Genomic DNA, 3,173 nt, shown 5'->3' on the forward strand with positions numbered 1-3,173 from the left:
ATCGGTGGGGGGGGGGGCAAAGGGGGGAAGGAGAAGGATTGGGATTGGGGGGGAAGGTATGTGAAGGGTAAATCCAAGGAGGTTGGTAAGAAATGTACGCATTATCCTGCCCATGTAATTGTAAGCCCTCTGTACAGTATGTTCACAAATAAAATTAAATTAAATTAAAAAAAAACAGAAAAAAAAAACAAAATACACTGAAGAAAACTATATTAAAAAAAAATAAATTCCATTAGAACCTTGTTTCACACAGTGAGAGTATATTTCTTGGGTAAGGACAATTCTCAAGGGAACCTACAGTATTTATAGCAAGGCTTTTGAGATTTGTTTGTTTACAGTGAAAAGGAGCCATCTTCACCCACATTGCTCCCTCTCAGCTAAGTCTCCATGGATTTCTTTGCATGAAAGCCTATTTTCCCAGGCAATTTTAAATTTTATTAATAGGCTAAGTTATTAAAAGTTTTGAACAATTAAACTTTACTTTTCATATTTTTTTTTTCTTTTGAAAATACTGTACAGAGGGGTTACAATTACATGGGCAAGATAATGAGTACATTTCTTATCAAGCATTGTAGCCTCCTCCTTTGTTTCCCCTTCCCATCCTCCCTTTGCCCCCTCACCAAATCCTCCCCGCTCCCCTTTCCTCCCCTCCCCGCACCAAATGGTAAATTTCGTTTCCTACATAACGACTTGTACATCTCGTTGTTGCAATGGGTCCACCTGTATCCCTACTTAAATGATGTTTTTCCCCTTCCCCTCCACAAATTATACTGAGATCAATACAGTGAAAGCAGGGGTTATACTGTGGGGGAGGGACATACAAAGCAACGAAGAAATAATCTTATAAATGTGTTAGAAACCATCACATGAAAGAATAAAAACATTTGAATACATATCTTAGGGTTCATTTCCCTAACATTACCTTATTTGACCTTTTCTGCTTCACTCAGACATATACTAGATATTGCAAATAAGGGAAACCATGGGACCTAGGTTTCTTTGGGCCTGGCTTACTTTACTTAATATAATTTTTTTTCTTTTTTTAAGTTAATTTAATTTTATTTGTGAACATACTGTACAGAGGGGTTACAATTACATGGGCAGGATAATGCGTACATTTCTTACCAAGCATTGCAGCCTCCTCCTTTGGTTTACCCTTCACATCCCTTCCCAGCCTCCCCCCTCTCCCCCAATCCCAATCCTTCTCCTTCCTCCCTCTTCCCCCCTCCCCCCCCCCCGCATCGATGTTGTAAAGCTCGTTTTGGACATGTTAACTTGTACTTCTCATTGTTGCAACAGGTCCACCTGTATCCTTAAACAACTTGTTTTTCCCCATCTCCTCCACAAGTTATACTGACATCAAATATAGTGAAAGCAGCGGTTATACTGTGGGGGAGGGACATACAAAGCAACAAAGAGATAATCTTATAAATGCGTTAGAAACACATGCATGAAAGAAAAAAACATTAAAATACATATCTAAGGGTTCATTTTCCTGACATCACATTATCTGACCTTTTCCGCTTGACTCATACATATACTAGATATTGCAAATAAGGGAAACCATGGGACCTATGTTTCTTTGTGCCTGGCTTACTTCACTTAATATAATTTTTCGAAGTTTTTCCATTTCCTAACAAATGGGGCAATATCATTCTTTCTGATGGAGGCATAGAATTCCACTGTGTATCTATACCACATTTTCTTGATCCATTCATCTACTGAGGGGCATCTGGGTTGGTTCCATATCTTAGTATAGTAAATAGTTCTGCAATAAACATAGTCGTGCTGGTAGCTTTAGTGTGGTGTTGTTTGTAAACACTTGGGTAAATGCCCAAAAGTGAGATTGCTGGGTCATAAGGGAGCTCTATGTGGAGTCTTTTCAGGAAATTCCATACTACTTTCCAAAGTGGTTGAACAAGTTTACAACCTGTCATAATTTTTAAAGTCTTTTGAAATTCCTTTATCAGAATCGCAAATTCATCAATCCTAATTCCACCTTTACCATCAAAAACAGTTAACATGTTGTTTTGATGATATTGTGTCCATGAAACTATTATTTTCCAGTGACTTTGTTATGCGTATATATGACCATATAAGCTGATGCTGAGCAAAATGGACTCCAAGATATGGAAACAGAGATTTTTATTTGTGATTGTTGTTTTTTAATGTACTATGTGATTTCTATTTTCTTTGGGCTTTTCCCCTATGGTTTATTCCCTGCTGCATTTGATTGTATACACATTTAGGTAAACAATTTGTATACACCTTTAGGCAAACCAATGCAATAGCAATTCTCACAAGACAATACGTTGGAAATGTACATTACAACTTTTGAGGTTATTAGAGTGAAGAAAATCTGTGAGAAAAATGAGGGAGGGGGTAACAAGTTTGAAAAGTTATTTATTCATTAATTTACAATTACTGTGACCCCACTGTACATCACTTTGACAATAAAATTAAACTAAAAAAAATGAGTTGCATAAAATATACCTTATCTCTATTCTGAAAAAAATACTAAACCTCTGCGAATGTGGTGCCCTCCTTGTTCTGGAACGAACACCACAATAAACTGGGTTGCATGAATTTTTCCCATACTGGTATTCTTGAGATCAGAACACTTGCAAATATTATTTATATTTATACCTTTTTAACTATCATAGATATGCAGGATGCTAAGATTGAAAGATTATAGTTCAAAACCCACCCAGGCAGGAAGGTTCGTTAGAATCTTATCTCCAATAAACTTCTCAGAAAAAGCCAGACACAACTGGCACTGAAGTTGAAGTGATAGGGCATGAGCCTTGAGCAAAAACAGGCTCAGAGACAGTTTACAGGCTTAGTGTTCAAGCCCTAAGACAAACCAATAAAACAAAACAAAAATAAAAACAAACCCCAATCCTAACATTTTTCTCATTGCGTACAGCAGCATATAATTAAGGAAATTGCTTCCTGTGTTACATATAGGTAGAAGAAAGACGATCTCACAGAATCATTCTCTTCATTCCATGTTATACCAAAGTCTCAAAAAATTGCTTTTTCTAAATTTATAAATTTAGAACTCTATCTACATTACTCACATTATCATTTTATACAAGAACTATTGGAATTATCTATTAACTAATTTCTAATTATAACTCTCTTGAAAGAATATTCTTGGCAAATAGAATGCC

This window comes from Dipodomys spectabilis, unplaced genomic scaffold (genome assembly GCF_019054845.1).
Source record: "Dipodomys spectabilis isolate Male_0828 unplaced genomic scaffold, ASM1905484v1 ptg000143l, whole genome shotgun sequence".
Classification (NCBI taxonomy): domain Eukaryota; kingdom Metazoa; phylum Chordata; class Mammalia; order Rodentia; family Heteromyidae; genus Dipodomys; species Dipodomys spectabilis.